Raw genomic sequence first — 19,590 nt, 5'->3', positions numbered from 1 at the left:
CCTCTACAGCTGGGGGAGGGTGAAGATTAAAAGACAAACCAAACCATCTCCCATTGAGCTGTTCATCTTCTGGGGTGCTGCAAGCTCCTAAGTGTGTTACATTGGGAATATCACTGATAGAAAGAGTGACATGTCCCTCACTAGTAATGCCACCCAACCTGGAAGTCACAGAAAGCAGTGTCGGTGATGGAGAGCCTTGATTGTCTGGTCACAAACCGACCCCAGTGGTGCTCAGCCTAACCCACTCTCAGTCCTCTAGTTACCCAATAGATCTGGCAGCCCAGCATGTGATCCTCTGTCACAGCCTGAGGAACAGTCAGTGAGCTTTATAAACATTATTATGTTATCATTGTAAAAATCTGTAAATGTCTTTATTAATGCTTTGGTACAGTGACACTGTAATTCATTTGCCATTCAAAACTCTTTGAATTTGAAATTTGAATTAGACAATCAAGGTTTGACCTCACAATATAAGTGACATACAGTATAGTAGGATTCACCTTGTGTTTTACTGGTTGAGCCACTCAGGAGCCCTAAAAGAAGCAGATCTTTGATCTCAAACAGTTCAAAGAATCTTATCACAAAGAAAGGGAAGCTAATGGAGAGCTCTTCACTACATTCGTCAAGAATAAATGTAGACTGTATGATGTAGACCTAGACAAAAAACTTTGTCTGAAAAAAACATATTACTTAGTTTGAAAAAAACATATTAATGCAATATAATAGCTCAGAGACTATCAGCATTTTAATTTCAAAGCACACACCCATAGTACCAGCTGAACCATTCTCTGAAATAGCAAAGTTTTTGGGGGCGGTTTGGCTTACTATTAAGTTTAACATTAAATCTCCTATTGTCAGAAAACAAAGAGCCTGGGTCCTTTATAAGTTCTTGATTGCATTCTTAGCTCCTTGCAACATCCTTAGGTCCTGTTCTTAGGGGGCATTAGAAACTCAATTAAGTTAAAAGTGATTTATGAACTGGAGTGCTCTGGTGTGCCTTCTCGTTCCTTATTCCTTTGCCTTTCCTGGGTCAGTTATTCCAGTAATGGGGGCTGTGAGGATCAATACAGCCAAATAGAAATGGGATTCCCATTCCCTGAGCAGTTATTACAACAGCCAAGTAACCGCTGCCTCTGCCTCACCACACCACACTGCGGCTTCCTTTGCAGGAAACTCAAGTAGGGCAAAAACATATCAGCAGAATTAATAGAAACTTTGTTTATGTTTTACCTGGTATACAGTAGAGGAGCATAAACTTAAATCCTAAATGAACATGGTGCACTATTTGGCCAAACCACTTATTCTGTAATGACCTCTACTGAATGGACACAAGCAATTTAGGTCACATGTCTTCATCTGAGATTCAGCCATGATGAGCATGATTCCTGTATACATAGAATCCTGTCTAATGTGGATGACAGGGGATAATGCATTGATGTACTTTATAGAACAATAAGGAGAGAAGAACAGATCTCTGAAAAGAATTCACACAGCTTGCATCCGATTTAAAATCACCAGTAGAGACAAAACAAGTTCCAGCAGCAAGATAAAACTACGGCCATAACTGGGCTGAACCGGAAAATCTGGCCTTATAGAGAATGTGTCTATTGAAGGCAACATAAAAGTGTGGCAGATGTCTGCTTATTATATTATACCATGGATTTATTGTGCCATGCAACAAACTGACAGGTTGTTTGTGATACAAATAGCTGCTAATCCAAGGAACATTCAATCGCATTTTGTGTTATGTGAAACTATAAACACAAAGTTTGCTTTTGGAGGAACAGAAGTTGACCTTTTCTTCTTTTTTATTAATGTTAGCATGTCATAATTATTGAGGTTAGATTGCTGCATAGGATCCTCTGTTGGATTGAATACAGGGGTGGTGTTAGTGACGCACCCCATCTGTGCTCTGTCAAGGATGAGAGACTAATTGAAATGGTTTATACCGTATATTGGAATTTATGTTTGGCCAAGTGACCACACAAGTTTTCAGTGACGAAATGCTCTAATTCTTTAACCAAAAATTAGATATGGACCTCCAAATTATTCATGAGACTGGATTCAAATAATAACCACTGCTGGATTAAAACGAATGGGAACTTGTCAGTACTCAGTGGGATAGCTTAAGTATGTCATAAGCAAATGGGTAAAAATGACTTATAAAATAAGTTGTTCTAATAATTTTTGGACGCCCCTTAGCAACGTCATGGGTGTTATTTGTGTGAAATGGCACTGTGAGAGCTCACAACAAGCAGTATAGTTGAGATGTTGTTCATTGCAGCTAACTGAAGTAATCACAGAATCACAACATAATGTCACTCATTATGTTATTAAACAGATCAGCTTCTCTCAGTCTTCCTAGTCCTGACATATATTTTAAGTGTTAAGAGCAATTTTCAGTTGCTTACATTTCTATGTGCTATATTTATTAGTCATTTTGGCAAAAACAGTATGAGTGGTATTCCCAATGCTAATCACATGGAGATATCTGTTGTGTTTGATGCATAGCTTTTGGGCTGATTTGTCATTCCTTTTGAGAGTTCTGAATAGCTCAATTGAACATCTCCATTATCAAAATAACTCAAACTCAAACATTAACTGCCAGTATTAGAGTATTTATAATTCTGACAGCATTGTTGCTACTTGGCCAACACATTTCAGTAACATTGCCAACTACCAAAAAAACAAAATTGGATTTGGCTCCTTTATTTTTAGTTCCCAGATAAATAGATTCAAATGTGTCTGTCAATAAGTTTACAGGCTGTAATCTGTGAAAATGTCAACAATGTCCACAATCTTTGAGTGGATTTATGTTTTGTGGTTTTATTGTGATAGCCAGAACCAAATAGTAGTCAGTTCTCAGATTTATCAGCATTATTTAAGTAAGCTTGTGATGAAGTAGAGTCATCTAACAGAAGTTCCCACTTGATTTAAAAAAAAAATGAATTGGAGAGCTACAGTATTGCAAGAAACACTCTTGTAATGTTTATTGAAAACAAACAACATCTCTTTCTTTTATTGGCAATATCACAAAATCCTCTATTGAGGGGTTCTTCTCTTACACGGTTAAAAAATAAATTAGTGACTTTACATACATACATTGGAGAATATAAAGTTTCATCATTCACTGTAGCAATAATCAACACAAGTCAGTCTTAATTTAGTAGAATAAATCTCACTCTTTCTTCTTAATGCTTTCAATCCTCTTGAGAATTTCACTGCGATTGTCTGCAGTCTTAACCAGAGGAGATTAAGAACAGCCTCCACAATCCTAAAAGATGGATTATTTTATACTTAGCAGAGAAACAAAAACAAAGGACAAATACAGAGGTAGCAATGAAGTGCATTTAGAACTGAGAACAGGAGACACTTTTTTACAGAAAGAGAAGTGAGTGTCTGGAACAACCTGATAAAGTTGTGCACCGTGGAGGCATGGTGGTTAGTGTCACGATCATAATCCCTTCTCTTAAGGGCGCTCCGGCTCTTTCTTATTTTGCTAATTATGTGCACCTGCCCCCAATCCTGCCCCTCCTTATTTAGGATGGGCGCTCTTGTTACTCTTGGCTCTGCATCGGAAGGCGGTCGCCCGGAGGCCCGCCTACCATCAAGTCGCCTTCTTCCGCGGCTTGAGGCCACAGGCCTCCTATAGGCGTCCTGACCCAGCTGAGTCCGGGGCTCAGAACACCTGGCCTCGTCAACCCGTTTTTATTCCCTGTCCCTGTACCGTATCCCATTCCGGTATTTTAACTCTGTTTTGTCACGTCACGGTTGGATCACCCGGATTTGGACTTTTGGACTTCGCCCCGGATTTCCCCCCTGGACTCCTTGGACTTGTTCGCCCTGGCTACGCCCCCTGAGCACCAGCTCACCATCGTCACGCCCCCCTGTCTGTCAACCCCTCCTGATCCTTGTCGTCTCCTCCCCGTCGTCCTTTTCCACTTACTTCTGGATTATACTGTCTGCATAGGGTCCAGAAGTATGCTTCACAGTTGCAGTTAGCACTGCTGCTACACCAGGGTCTTGGGTTTGAATCTGGACCCGAGTCCATGTCTGTGTATAGTTTGCATGTTGTTTCCATGAAAAATACAAATTTTCTCAGGGGATACTGGACTCAACTCTCTCAAACTAACCAAAGCATCCAAGTTAGATCAGAATTGAAAAGCGAATTTCATGCTTTACGTTTGTTCCCAGTACAGCTAGTAGTGGCTATGGAAAAATAGGGCAATAAAACCAAGATGAGTGCAATGGCTTGAGTGACCTTCTGTAATCTCTGACCATATCCATAAAAACATCTTATTGGTGCCATCTTCAAGAATGGTTGGAGACCTTCCGATTAATAAATTCTAGTAAGCCAAACAGAATATTGAAAACAATCTTCATTGCTTCCCTCCAGTTTCTTGAGAGGAAAGAAAAAAAAATCTGTCTGGTTTTCCTAGAAACAAAATGCAGTTTTCCTGAGTTCCAAAGGCATTTGGGAAGTTAATGGAGTAGAGGCTCCGGAAACCTGACAAAATGAATTATGTCCAAGCTGTGTGTAATATTCAAGCATCTGTTACCCATTTTTCTATAAATCTTGTGCTATCTGTTTATTTACCTTTCACTCGCAATCCTGTTCTGGTTTATGAGAGTTTCCTGTAGAGAGAACTCCTGCTGGAGGTTACCATGGTAACCGTGCAACATTGAAGCAAAGAGGTTGGAAGGAGTGAAGTGAACGGCGATATACAGAGGGAACAGATGGCTTTCAGTGCACAACAGGTTGGTAACAAACTGGAACCGAAGACAAACCACAAAATGCGCTTTACATTGTTTGAATTGCTGATTCGATTGATCGCTCGCATATGGTCTTAGAGTTGTGCAATTTTCTAGGAAGCAGTTGTAGCTTTGAAAATCAACACTTATGTTTCCTTTTGGAATGTTCTTCGTCCCTTTTATGGTAGCACACCACTGAGCATTTATCTGCCAAGACCTGAAATAACCCAGTGAGCTCCATGTGACCTTTTACACAGCAGCAAGAAGTCTGGCAGGAAGGTAAAGACATAAAAAACAAAGATATTCTCCTTTGTCAAATTATTTTGTATTTGAGATTTAAATGTATTTATGGTATACACCAAGGAAAGTTTTTTGATTGACAGATTAATGGCATACAGGTACACCTTGGCCATTCAATTCTACTAATATCCAGCTCGCTGCTTGGTTTTTAATTTTTCTGTGGACCAATTCTGGTAGACAAGCTTCATGGCCTAATTTATGTAAGTAAGAGCAGCTATTATCAACCAAACACAATCAGAAAGTTTGGCTGGATAGCTTTTGATACCCAACCTTAGTGTGAGGTTCTTAGGATATCCCAGCGAACTTATCTTCACCTAGAGTCAGCACAACTCAGCCAGTCTAGTATCGCACCTGTCAAATATGAAGCACTGCAATTCCCAGGCGTAACAGATGAGCGTGCCCTGGTAACTAATTTAGAAATCTGTGCAAGAGGAAAACGGGTTTAGACAACATGTAGAAAGCAAAGCAGTGGGGAATGGCCCCGTTCAGTCACCTAACCAACTGGAGTAATCATATTTCGAGTGACGGTTTCACAGCTTAAAAACCTTGAAGCTAAGCCTTCCAGAGTTGATCATTATGAGATGTCTGGAGACAGAGGGCAGATGCTCTGTTATGAAAACCACAGGAGAGAGAGGTGAAATAGTTTCAGAAAGACTAGGTTTCGAAAAAGGTTTTCTGTACCTGCTTTACCCAGACATTACTATATTTTAATATATGGGTAAAAGATATTAAAATAGACCAGGCCTGATCCTAAGGTCAATTACTTTTTTTTAAGTATTCCTCAACTTGTAAAAACACTTACTACCAGTGCAGGATTAGCTCTGTGTCACAAACGTTGTGGATTTGAACATTCAAATTTTCATCCCTATCTGACTGCAACAGGCTTTCTCCAAGCTGTGAAGCACAACTGTCTGAGCTGTCCACTAGGAGCAGCAGTAAAAGCTAATGTCTCCACTTAGCAGTAACTCTCCTGTAGGTACTTTTAGAGCTTGATTGACGAGTTCAGCTCTGCTCTGCCCCTGCCGACATTCAACTGTGGTCACTTGCAGGCTCAGAACGTGCACGTCAGAACTCCCCAGGCAGTAGGAAATATTGCTACACCAAAACACTGGTTCATCTTGCTCTGCAGAATTTAACTCTGTCTAGATTTCAATTTCAAAAGCACCTTAACAAAGTAGTGTGTCTGTGTTCTAGCCAAGGTTATTTCATAGTTAACAATCTTTTCACTAAAGCCGGCTGTGAAATGTTGCTTTCTGGCAGCTGCGATTGAAACCCTGGCATTTACTATAACTTGCCATTCAGGAAGCGGTTGATACGGAGCAGTGCTCTACCTGGCTATTAGGAAGTTTCTCTTGACTTGTCAAGTGAGCCCCCCGAGCCTTACAACGCAAAAGGAGCCTACTGCAATTAGGCCAGTCGCTACATTTTGGCTCCCCTGTCATTGCTACTCATCCTTAACTCCTAAGATTATTCTGCTGGAACTTTTTAGTTGAAGCTTGGAAGTACTGAAGCAGATGTCCTTTGCCTGGTGAGAATTGCAATTAAACAGCTCATTACAACACACCTGTTAATTGTTAATAACTCTCAACAACAGAAAAAAAGGAAATAATTTTCATGGTTTGAGTCAATCTTCTCCACACCCCATTCAGTTTCTTTAATTTCTAACCCACATAATGTTGTTACTTAACAGAAGTCCAAGGAGGACATCAAATTCTAATATTCCACTTTTGCACCCCTACATACAGTATAAACACACCTTTCCAGCACCCCTCCCTCCACTCCAGCTTCACCTTTTCAGCTGACTCCCTGGTTAATTTCTTCTAAGTTAGGGGTATTGAGACATTGATGGTTTTCAGCCAGTACTGTCAACTCATCAGTCAGATGAGATAACCTGAAAGTTTTAAGTATCCTTTATTTTTGTCGCCTGGTTGTTAAATTATAATTTCACCAAACTCCTGAAACACCTACAGTGGATTCACTATTAATCCTAAACAGGGAAAATCTTGTTGGATGGGTGTCTTTTTCATTAATGTCCTTACACAAGAAAGAGGAGGATGCTAGGACACTGACTGAATTGGGATCCAAACTATACAGAACATCTCAAACATGGGAAACACAAAGATAGAGAAAGATGAAACCGGTGTTTGATGGAGTGAAATCTGAACTCAAAACAAACTATTCTGCAAGAGAAATACTCTTACATAAATCTCAATCTTTGAACATCACCTTTTTGAATGACAAGGAAGTGAACATTTAGAATAAGTTTTGTTTGCCTTTCATTTGCCACCTCTTTGCTGTTTTTGCATGGCCTGCGAGATTTCTTCTGTTTTCCGATTATGCTATTCATCTTCAATTCAATAAAGTAAAAAAGCGGTTCATTAAAAGAAAAGAAGACCATGCTGACTCAGTGAGAAGTCAACAGAAGAGCCAAGCAGCCTTATTGGATTAACACATACAATGTTTTCTATTTTGCAGTTCATTTAAATTGTACTGCAGTCTCTGAGGGACCCTCAAGGAGAATTTTTAATCTGAGTGTGCTTTGTAATGAAAATAAAACAATTTTAGTTTACAGGCTTCAGAGACTGCAGATAAACTCATTTTACATTTGTAATTATCCATAAATGCATGGAAAACACCACTCAATTTCTCCTGTCTTTGTAGTAAGGGTTATTTTGCAGCTTTGTGCTAATATAATAGACAATTGAAAAACTCTTTTGGCTGTAGCAAAATTTCATAAGGAAAAAGGAACATTTCCAATTGAAATAGTTTGTTATTTCATCTGATATTATAGAGCACACTGCATGATTAAAAGTATTTCTGCATACATAAACACACGTACTGCATAGTCAGAAAAATACATATTTATTTAATATTTAACAATAAAGTACCTACAGTAAATATTTAAACAGTCCCTCAAGTTGTAGGTCAATTCTGAAAACTTCAATAACTTTTTTTTTGCAATAAAGCATCTAATAATCTTTCAGTTGAGTATTTTTATATTAATAGTTATTACTATGATTTGTAAGATATTTAGCTACAAAATAGAATTATGTAGCCTTCAGTGAGCTACTGTAGTAAATATGCCTTTAGTGACCTCTGAAAAATATAATTGCCTCTAGTGACTTGTGAACAATACATTTGCAACACATTTACAGTATATCTGAAAGTGTTGTCAGCCAGAACACAAGATAGGCCAATAAAATTATTCACACTAATATCGACAAAAGAACACGAGTTGGTTTTAAAAATGGGGGTTTCTGAAGGTTTGTATCCATATTAAATACACCTTGCTGAAATATTAAAAAGTATTTAATATACATCTTTTTAATTTCTTGGGCTGACATTTTATTAAAAAAAACTTACAATCATGCTCACTTGTACAGCAACAGTATGTATTTTATAGGAGCAATTTGACTGAAGTACTTTACACAAGGGTACAAAAGCAATGCCTCCCCATAGCCTACCACCTTTATCGATTCATTCTCATTCATTTATAAAAAAAAAAGTCCAAACAAATTCAATGATTAAATATTATAGAAGAGTAACACTTACCATGACTGTTGGGAAAAGCTGAGTGTGAATGTTTTTAATGCGTTTGAACTTTGGGTAAAAAAATCACTGTGTCTGAAGGATAATATCTTCTAGAAAACCTGCAATTTTAAAAGCAAAAAAAACGGTACTTTATCCCTGCCTACACTCTGAAAAGTGAAAAACAAGACCCCAGTGGTTTAATTTCTTGCATGAACAATCAGCCCACCTCAATGGAAAAAAGGAACAGTCTGTGTTTTTGCCTCAGATAATGTAATTAAGTGACACCCTAAAGGAATAAACATTTACATTTGCATTCTATAAATTCTCTTGATACATGCTCTGTAACTCAGATATACCGTTATATCCTCCACATATCTTCTCTCTTAACAAGTGGAAAATCTCTGAAAATCCTGTCTTTAATGTATGTTTTACTAATTTGTGCAACTCTAATACAGTTCCCCTAGTAACTCCAATCTAGTCACCTTTAGATTATTATCCTACTTCATCCCATTCAAGTTTTCATTTAGATGGCTAGAAGCATGAACTAAAGAAAGCATGGTATAGAATATTTCTGACTGCAAACAATTCAAACGTGTTCCCTGAAACATAGTTTCCCCAGACAAATAACCATAGATGGGTCCATAGAAGATTATTTAAATGAAACTGCAAACTTAAATTTAAAGGTGTATTTAGATCTAATATTAAATACGGGCATATTAAATGGATATTCTGTAAGGTTTGACAGGAACTTTACTTTTTACTTTTTAACTAAAATAAAAATATTCTGATATATAATCCTTTCCTTGTAGGTGCCCTTAAGATGCCCTATGGATGCGTACAAGGTACAGTACCTTAGCCAGAAACAGACACCCTGAGAATATTATTTTTCCACTATTTTCCATCTTTCTGCTGGGAATCTTTTTATATACAGTAATGCAGATGCCCAACCTTTCATTTGCTTTAACTGGGCAAGATAAGATGGCAGTGTACGCAAAACCATATCAGCCCCTCTGTGAACAGCAGTATAAATGCTGTATCTTGTGAGGGATGGCATTGGAGGCACGTTTCATAAACATACTTCAAAATACATGGCCTACGGAAGTTCAGCTGTTCATCTATTTCACCTTATGGCCTAGATAGGATTTTTAAAGAGGTTTGTGATTGCATCCCTGCTGACTGCTGGTGTGGCTGATGAGAAATATAACTGCACCCGAGCCTGATAAACCTGGGAGACAGTATATTTTTAGAGAGGAGATGAAAATATGTGAAGTATACAGTATAGATCACACACCAACATCTAGTATTCTTGGATTATAGGTATAGCTAATGAAAACCCAGAGAATCTGTTCCTTTCAGTACTTGGTAATGAATCTGAAGCAGTAAGAAGAAATCCATTCTTGAGCCTAGAGGTTCATTATGCTGGAGTTTTTACTGTACTGTTTCTTGAAGCATTAAGTGGACTGAAAGTGCATGAGTCTCTCCTCAGTGGGGATGCTACTTCATCTCAGCAGTGCTGGTACTTGCACAGCCATGAGGACAGGAGCAATTGAAGTACAACAATTGCTGTGGAAAGTCAAAATCACAAATTTCCAATAAAGAGTCTCAAGCCCTAACCACTGCTCATTTTGACCCCCATTAAGTGCTGACTAGAACAGGACTCCAGACAAAGTATCCCTCATGTCATCATAGTGAGAGCTGTGTTAGGTTCTCTGTTTCTAATCTTATCCACCATCATGCATTTGTCATCTGTGCCTGCATCAGCCCCTAGCCAGGTGGTGCTACTACTGTACAGTATATGTTGTGCACATGCCATTTAGTAGACTGTTTTTGTAAGCAACTACCATTAATAATAAGAGATTACTCTTGTGTTTCTTGAGTTTGGAGACCAGATTGAACAATCAAATTCAGTCTCACTCTGACATCTGGATCAAACAGCGCAATCTGTCTGCTCCCCCTCCCCATTAATTACTCTGAGTTTGAATACGGATCCCTCTAAAACAGATCTGCAGTTTTGTTATAGTGTGCTGTGAGTGGTGCCCAAACATTGCTGAGTTACAGCAGTGTTAGGAATGTACAGAAAAGTACATACATGAGTACATAAAGTAATGTAAAAACTTTAAGTATAAAGTGTTCAGCGTTGATCCATAGAGTGAAGATGTACAGTAAATGCTGCCTCGATTGTGTTATCGGAACTGAAGAAGCCAGCTGACATTTCCGTGGCACAACTGTTAGAGAGATATCATGGCATGACAATCCTTTGTGTTGAGTTCACAACAGGGGAGACGGTAAGACAAGTGCAAAGACTCAGCCATACCACATTGTCACAGTATTGTTTTCTGTATTTCAGGACTGTTTTCAAGTCCTTATATGGAGATGGGATCATAAGTCAGTGGGGCTCCACAGTTATAATGAACCTTTTTCATTAAAGGCTATATTGAACCATTTCAAAACAGAGTGCACAAAATCTAAAATAAACCTGCTTCTAGCTCGACTTTAATGGCAGAAAATGATTTTCAAAAGGTCCTTTTGGCCTTCAAAATTGTATCCTGTGATAGCAAAGCTTCCTATTTTTGTTACTGACTTTTAATTGATCCTTCATTTTATCTGAAATATTAAAGCCCACTGCAACAGCTTAGTACAGGTTCATAACTGGAACAGTAAGGCACAAAATCTTTTAAAAGACTGCACAATTGACTGGAATATGTGAAAGTGTTCCAGACTGGTGTTCACTTACTTTATTTATGTTGGTGCTCATCTCAGACGTACTTTATATTCTTTTAAGAGAGATGTTTTTGAAATAATAGTACTTACACTCTGTAATATTATATATGGTATATTATCTGCCCCTCAACTGAAAGAAAAGATGTAATGGGGTTTGAAAATTGTAGTGTTATATTTCCTGGTTTCTATAGCTGTCCTCCCTCTCGGAAAAAAAATAATGCTTGAAGTTTGATATTCTTTCTCCAAGAAGCAGTGGGCAAAAAATAATAAATGTTTTGGCTGTATGTATGTTTTTCACCTCTGATATGTGCAATTATTTTGTAACTGTAAGATCCGAACAATAAAGTCTAAATCTCACTGGCTACAAGTACTAAAACCAGCAGCTCTTGTGTAGGACTTGAAAAGAAAAAGTTCAGCTTCTGTACAGCAGGTACAGATATTGAATTCTGCAGGTTTTCTAAACATCTCTTCACCTGGGAGATGTGTCAGACTGACCCAATTAAAGTTTAACTGGGCCAAATGTCTCCTCTCCAATCTTAGGCTGTTGACATTTTAAAGAATCATAGAAAGATTGCTGGTTTCTGGACAATGAGGTCCAGAATGTGGGAAATTTGGGACTTGATGAACCTAGTCAAAACATTTTTCTTCTGTCCAAATTCTGAAAACTAGTACTGTTAATTTTTTTGTTCCCAACTTCAGTATTACCAGGTCACAAATTCATAAACAATATTAATACAATATCAGTCCCTGGCGCCATGTTTGTACTAAGTATTCTAAACAAAACTTCTAGTTTCTTGTTCAGAAAAATGCTATTTAACAGTATGTGTTAACAACGTCTTTTAAATTGAAATAAGACACCTGACAGTTTAAGGAAACATTTATCTTGTTCGGTGTTTAGAACCCCCATTACGTCTTTGATACCTTTTATAACCACCAGTTTAGTAAAGTTTATTTCATTTTTAGGGGAAGCAGCATGGTGGTTAGCACTGTGGCTTCACAGCTTTTGATCCCAGTGATCCTATTCTGACATTCAGTGTCTACCAGTTCCAGTGCCAGAGCTATTTGTTTCCTTCAGTGTCCTCCCACCTTCCAGAGACATGCATGTCAACTTTGAGAGGTGTCTCTATACAGTATGTTCTAACCTTTGAGTTCTTTGTTCATGAGTGGAGTGACATTGGTGCCTGTCTCCCCTCCAATCCCCTTACCAGTTTGAAAGAGAGACTGGTGTCCTGGCGTACTGTATATGTCAGCAAACGACTTATATATCCCCTCTCCAGGAGTCCAGAGCAGGGCCTTCATGTCTGTCAGAGAACAGATTACTCTTACTAATCCAGATATAGATCACTTACTGTATGTACCATGTGGCATTGAGTGCATAAGAATTTGCAACACTGCTGTTGGTTGCAGACAACCATTGAATATTATAGCAAGAAACAAGAAACAATGCATTACAATACACATGCAAATGTGTGGATCTGTCCCACTCATTCAATTAATATCCCCATATGAGAACTGTTTTATTATAATACAATTGAAATACAATTAGAAATAAAATTGAACCCAGCTATAGACTGAGCAGAAATTAACAAGATAAAAACTGTTCTTAAAATGACTAGCATTGGTACTGGGAATCTTTACAGTCTTCCAGGTGGAAGGTGACTGTATCAGTACTGGTAGATTTAACCATACTGGATGTCTATTTAGTTTAGAGATTTAGAGATTGTAGATACCAGCCAGCGATCATCGAAAAACGTTCTCATTCCACACTCTCTAAACGGACAGGCACCAGATACAGAGGTCAATGAAGTGCATCGGTGAAGAAACAAATTACCTCTTAAACTCAAGGCAATGCCCATTCTCAACAGTGTCTGGGCAATTCCACACAATACCCTGAACAATCACAGTCACAGTAATTTAATAAATGTGCTTAAACTATGAAGGGACATTTTTCTCTGACATTGCACTATACTAGGAACCAGATATCATTTTGAGCTTAGAATCAAGTGTGTTTTAGTCTACACAGGTATTGTGCACTATTCCTTCCTTTTTGTCCAGAACATAACACCCTATAGATGAAAACACACACCTTTTACAGAGTGTGTATTCTGCAACTCTGAAACTCTGATTTATTTGCCTGCTCTTAAAACAAGAGGCTTGGGTAAATTCAATTCAGGTTTATTGCAAATCAAAATTGCAGCAGTTTGGCACAGTATCCTATGAAGATGCACATAATGTCACCACGAGTGTCTGAAAAGCAGAAAAAGGAGGGTTCAATTTAATACCGTGTGGATACAGAGTAGGTTTAACAGCTCCTGGAATGTTTACAATAGTTGTTGAAAATGAAAGGGAGTTTTGATAGATTGTAGGTTTGTAGTGTGAAGGCTACAGAACAACAACAAAAGAAATAAATTAAAATTGAAGGAGGAAGTCATACTATGCAGCAGCTCACAATTCATCACGTACTTCCAGAAGATATGTGCAAACAGTTTACTTAGCAAATACCAGATTCTGACTTGAATCTTATTAGTGTTAGTGTATTAGTGTATTATTAGTGTATGATGTCAATTTCCTAGAAATGGGTGGGTTTAATTTCACTAAAAAAAAGTTCAAGAACGATGATCTCAGGTGTCTCATCCTGCTGCAGAGAAATGTTTGCCATAAAAAAGTGGAAAATAGATACAATCTGTCAGTCTGAGAATCTGAGAGATCTTCAGAGGGAAACTATCCTGAAAATGTATAAAGTTACAAAACACAAACAAAACTTTTCCCACAACGACAGAAGGATACAAAACAGGTTTTCAAGGGTGCCATTAGCAAAATGCCAGAAAAAAAATAATTCCCAGAACTGCTATATAAGGTCTGCAAAGGAGGGTTAATGTAAGGTGTGTAAATCAAAGTATGAAACCTGTCCTAAAACACAAGCAGGTTCTTCACTGCAGATAAGCACATATACAGTAAGTAAAATAGTGAGTTATCTGAATTATTAATATCAGGTAAAGAAAATAATTTCTTTATTTTTGCCTCTCAATGAAAGTTCACAACAGCAACATCCAAGAATCAGATACAGTACTTTGTGAATGATTATTAAGTATTTAAGTGTATTAGATAAGACTTTATTGATCCCGAAGGAAAATTGATTATACTGTATTTAAGTATAATATGTTTTGGCTTAACCACTTTGTTAAGGGATAACTCCTTGAAAATGAAATATTATTGAATCTGGATCTGTAGAATCCCTTTTTGAAAAGTTTTGAACAAACAAATAAATATCAAATTATATTCAACCTGTTGTATGAGACAGCATATTCAGACAAGACAGAGCTCTTGTTGAAGCTGCATTTCCCCAGGAAGCTGTTGGCAATGTCCTGTCTCCTGCTGTCACTATCAGTCAATATCTGCTGTCTGCAGGAAAAGAGCAGATCCTCTGCTTCATGATTTCACCAGAGGGGGAAGGGAGAAGGAAAATGACTGGTTGTGGGACTGTAGGATCTGTGAGTTTTTCCAAAGAGTTTATAAAGAATTTCAGAGACTTTGGTTTCAAGAGAGACACTTCGTAGAGATAAGATCACTTTATTGGCCATATACTGTACAATTTCTTGTATTAGGAATTTGCCTTTTCACATACCCCAACTTGCTCTCCATTAGACAAACAGACAGGGAGAGAAGCTTGGGGTCAGAGCGCAGGGTCAGCCATTTATACGACACCACTAGAGCAGTTGGGGTTATGAGTAGGATTCCTCTGCCGGCCGCGGGATACAAACTAACAACCTTCAAGCCACAGGCACAGATCCTTAGCCACAGAGCCACTGCACCGCCCACTGTATGAAAGCTGGTAAGCAGATTAACTGCCTGGTACCTGACAGAGAGACCTTAGGATTTTGTTTGTGGCCATGCCTGGTTGTTGATTTTTTGCACTACAAACTTTTGTACCTTACTGGGGCAATTGTGTCTGTTTTAATGAGTCACACTTATTTTAAAAATCTTGTTCAGACACACCAGCCCTGGGTGTGCCACACAGTGTATAAAGAACTGAGGGGAAAATGGAAATGGTGCAGTATTATCTGCCTCTCATCAGCAAGTCTCAATGTATAAAGTAACGTCACAACAATGTTTAAAGACAGCAAATTGTTGCAAATAATGATATCTTATCTGTTTTAAACATTCATGTCGAATCCATTTAGTGATTGTGGCATTATGCGGGGGCGTGTTCAGTGTTGGAGGTGGAGGCCTGGATTATGGGCGATGCTTTGCCTTAACAACCTGATTAAGGATGAGCTGCAGCTTTGTGGACCCTTTAAGACACACTGAGCACCTCCCCGGAGGGATGAGCAGACCCCCGCAAGGGGAGAACCTTCCAGGAGCAGTCCCGGAGGTGGTTGTGAGCAGTGATTTTATTTTGTTTTCTTTTTTTTTTCTTTTTGACTGTCCCACCACGTATCTATACTGGGACAGGTTGAGTTTTTATTTTTGTTATGGCCTTGCACACCCTTTCTTCCAGACTGGACCCCATTAAATAGGGTAAGTCCAGTCTGGATACCGCTGTGCCAAGCAGTTCATTTACCCAGGCTGGACCCTGTTAGATAGGGTACAGTACAGTAAGTCCAGCCTGGATGCCGCAGTGCACAGCAGCACATTGCTCTTTTTCCTTTTTGTCCCCACTAACCTCACACCAGTGCCTCCGCCCCCTCAGACGGGGCGTCGACTTTGACCAGAGGCTCCTCCCATTCCCTCGTTGTTGTCCCTCTTAGCGGTATGCTTTACCACGAATCTCTTGACTGTTCTTTGAAAGTGCACATTTTCACACAAACTCCTCCACAGTCACTCTCTTTGGCATCTGTGTCTGCTTATATAAATATATATACTATATATAAAAAATGTAATGTATATATTTATCATTATCTGCATTAATTAGCGTTTGTGAGAAAGTATGGGAGAGGAACTGGGGGAAAAAGCATTGAGCTGTGGGGCAACAATGCACAGCAAAACAAAGCTGCAGAAATTACAGAAATTAATTTGCTCTCTATTCAAACAGCTTTTTTTCCCCTGAATTTAATATGGGAATAAATAATTTAAATAGCGGCCTATTTTAAGGTTTGCTGAACGTAACGCTAGACAACATTCATACCTCCTATAATTTCTACCTTAGTCAGAGACATCACCATTTGAAAGTGCAAATTACATTCACTTCTTGTCAAGGAATGTTATATGAAGAGAGGGGATTGTATTGCTAACAGAAAATGATTTTGCTTCTTTATGTATAAAACAAAGAAATATGGTTTGTGCATTTTTTTACCTTGAATATATGTTCTTGCATTTAAATTTCTTGAAAGCCTGGGAAGACAAGCTTGTAAATCAGAGAGGGAAATGAAGCTTCAGTTATGCAAAATATGCTCTCACAATTTATAACACACATTATGTAGGTAATAAGTAAACTTTATTATTTCGTATGCTATGGTCACAAAAGGTGACAAAGTTGACTGTTTGTAAATGGACTTTTGGTTTCAAGGGTGATTCCATAAATCACTGAGACAACACATACAACAATAAATAAGCTCATTTTTTAATATTATCATTAGAGGATGATCCTATAAAGCAAATGCTAATTATTCAGCATAAGAAAATCAAGCACACTGAACATAAGTAGTATATTAAAACAGAATTTTCATAAACCAGCCTTTAAATTTGTGAGATGCAGGCTTTATAACAATGCAAATGAGAATTTTTTTTCTCTTGTAAAAAAAAATGAAAGAAAAAAATTTGTTTTGAATAAACTTTTTGTTATCTCTACCCTCCTATTCCCTGGGTATAACTAACAGATGTTTTCATTTCAAAGGGAAAAAAAACCCTCTACAAATCAAATGATAGCTTCTCAGCTAAAACAAAACAAAAACACAAATTCAAAGGAGAAAATAAAGATAAATCCACTTGTCACCACTCAATTGAGCAGTTGTGACTTGAACAAACAAGATATGTACCGCTGTTTCACCTTTCCCGTTCTCCTTGACAGTGATGACACTTTAAAGAATTTGAAGAGGCAAAGCTTTGTAGGTTAAGCACCGATAAGAATGTGAAATTCTCTTAGGTTTCAGGTTACAAGGAAGTGTCTCTGCTTACTTAAATTGGAAGTGCATTGACTAAACTATAATTTCCTTGTAATTACATGTGTTGTGCAAGAAGATTGTGTAATTTCATATTAGTTAAACAAGTAATAACACAAGTTTATATATGCCAGGGTAGACTATATGTTTGTACTGTAGATTATACATTTGTAAATAATTAATTTAAGTAGCCATCTATCATTAGAACATTTTCATCTCCACCAGGGGGCACACAAGGTCACACTGTGTGATAGTGTACATTTGGTCCTTTCAGGAGTGTTTTGTCTTGGAAATGACAGGGTTCCGCTGACATTTACAAATCAGATAAAACTGATCAACAGAGCACAGAAATGTGGAAGAACACTGAATCGGAAGAAAACATTTGAAGATTCTGAAAGGAGAAATAGGTGTTTAAGTTTATGTTCCCTTTAATTTGTGTAATTTGAGTATAATGTTGATTTTTTTTTTTGTCTGAGTGTGAGTCTGGTTACTTTCTTTTGACCTGCCTCTAGAGCAGCAATATCTCTGTTGTAGCATCATCCTTCCTGAGCATGTTAGAAACTTCCCTTTAATGAGAAAAAAAAATAAAGGAAACACCTTTCATATGAATGTGCTAAACACAATGTGGTAGTTTCATGTAACACCATTTTACATGAAATATTTTGTAGCAACACCCAATGTTTTTTAACATTCCTTAAATTTGCATTAACTTCCTTATTTTTCTTTAATTCCTCTCTATATTTCCCTTTCTAATTTCTCATTAATTTCTAATCTTGCACCAATATCTGATCTGGGAGGCTCTTGGTACCACAATACTTAACACAAAATGCTAATTTTCCACTGCTCTCATATCTATTTGAGCTCTTTTGCTACCATCCAAGCTTTCTTTTTTATTTGATTCTGATGCCTTAGTGTGATAATGTATTACATTCCTTTTCACTGAACATTATGATTAAGCAATGCCAAGGGGAATACTTTTATGATTAGGATTATTTTTACTTCAACATTCATTGCTTTCCATGGTTCTTTTTTTCTTTCAAATATCTTTTTTGCAGACATATTGTACACTTACAGGATATCTTCCCTGAGTATCATTGTGTAAAGAAATTTGAATTGCAACAGATGAAAAAGCTTTTTCTCTTTCCCCTCTTCTTTTATTTTCTTAATATGATCATCATTAAGCCTACATTTAAGAATACAACATGTCTTTCTGCCTTTAAATTGTCCAGAAGCCACCCACTCACTAAGCAAAGACTCTTGCAGCAAAGCTAAGTTTCCATCTGGTCCTGCTCATCATGTTTAATTGCACATTTTAAAATATTATTGCCTTAATATACTCTTTATTCAATAGATTATTTCACCCTCCAAAGCTACTGCTGTAAGCTGTTTTTTATAAAAGTATTCACCTTCAGTATGTACTCATTAATAAAGGTCAATGAGAGAATCTGGGCTCTAAGCCATTCATTTAGAACCACACAGAAAGAAAGATTACAATAGAGGGTACAGCGCACAGCTTTTTTTTTTCCTGTTAATGAAACCCAGAGGAAAGCTCATTCTTTTCTTCCCTAGATCCCTTTTTCTTTATTCTGCACTAATTGCATGATCATTGTAGTTTTTATGAAGAACAAAGGACAGAAATGATGTTACTATTGTGAGCCAAAGCTATGAGAAACCGGGAGAAAAAAAGACCAATATCCCTAGTAAAAGCCATGTGTTCCCTGGGTCCATCAGGCACGGCTGGCAAATGGCAAGCATTCAGGGCATCATTAGATGCCTCTGTGCTGTGAGACACAGCTGTGTCTGCAATGTATTCCTCATTCTGCGGAGCATACCGAGGCAACAAAACCCTGGTCCCATCTAGAGGCAAAGCAGAGACAAAGACTTCAGATTAGATGTGCAAAATGCAATGTATATCTTAAAAGAGCCCAATAACAGTACATTAAGTTTTACCTGGGGGAAAAAGGATTCAAGAGTGACATGGTGACGGTGACCTGGGTGCTGTCTGTGTGGAGTTTGGATGCCCTCTCTGTGTTCATACATGTGGGTTTGCTCCAGGTTCTTACGTTTCCCTCCTAAGGTCCAAATAGTGGAGACTGGCTTCTGGAATCTCCAGTTCACAGAGTAAATATTTAGTAAAAATACTCAATGTCCAGTTACATGCCGGTTGCCCTTGATTATGGAACAGTAG

The 19,590-nt window shown here is 37.9% G+C and overlaps 1 long non-coding RNA gene across 1 annotated transcript in view; it reads left to right on the top strand.

Moving 5' to 3' along the window:
- Positions 1–4,694: 4,694 nt before the first annotated feature.
- Positions 4,695–19,590, top strand: part of LOC148643649 (uncharacterized) — a 36,184-nt gene continuing 21,288 nt past the window's right edge. Inside the window, exons 1-3 of the long non-coding RNA XR_015929113.1 lie at positions 4,695–4,758; positions 4,941–5,031; positions 9,393–9,425. This is a non-coding gene — a long non-coding RNA (uncharacterized LOC148643649). The remainder of the gene's footprint in view (positions 4,759–4,940; positions 5,032–9,392; positions 9,426–19,590) is intronic.

Source organism: Lepisosteus platostomus, chromosome 22 (assembly GCF_059453375.1).
Source record: "Lepisosteus platostomus isolate fLepPlt1 chromosome 22, fLepPlt1.hap1, whole genome shotgun sequence".
NCBI lineage: Eukaryota > Metazoa > Chordata > Actinopteri > Semionotiformes > Lepisosteidae > Lepisosteus > Lepisosteus platostomus.
The sequence above is the reverse complement of the archived record's forward strand: the minus strand, read 5'-3'. Positions and strand labels throughout refer to the sequence as shown.